Consider the following 551-nt stretch of genomic DNA (forward strand, 5'->3'; position numbering starts at 1 on the left):
CTTGCGTTGTTTAGATTTCCTCTCAAATTATACCCACCCTCTCTGTCTACGAACAACGTTTTTTATTTCTGTATGTCTTGCATAGTATGTGGTGGTATGTTACTGTGGGATGAGCCTGAGACAACTGGAGCTATTGTCCATTTGATAACCAAAACTTAACATGTTGAATCTTATGACCTTGCTAAAATAGACTTTCACAAACTCCAACCGTACAACAATAAGAAATGCTTTCCTACTGAAGCCCAAGCTGAATATTGTAATTAACTTAACATATGATGCATATTATTTATAGATTTAAAGGTCGTGTTTAACCCTTAGGCTCGATTGGAGCTCTGCTTGGAATCAAAATAGTCCTTTTAGAAAATGTATCATGAACCACAATAAAAGAGAAATCACCTAAAGTCTGAAAAATACATATTTTGCACAGGATAATAACTTGTGTACAGAATATATTGTCTTCTGCACGAAGCATTTTGTAACCTTTCAGGACCGTAGGGACTACAAACATTGTGAAAGGAGACATTATGCAAATAGAAATGCAGCAATTCAGC

This window comes from Gymnodraco acuticeps, unplaced genomic scaffold (genome assembly GCF_902827175.1).
Source record: "Gymnodraco acuticeps unplaced genomic scaffold, fGymAcu1.1, whole genome shotgun sequence".
Taxonomy (NCBI): domain Eukaryota; kingdom Metazoa; phylum Chordata; class Actinopteri; order Perciformes; family Bathydraconidae; genus Gymnodraco; species Gymnodraco acuticeps.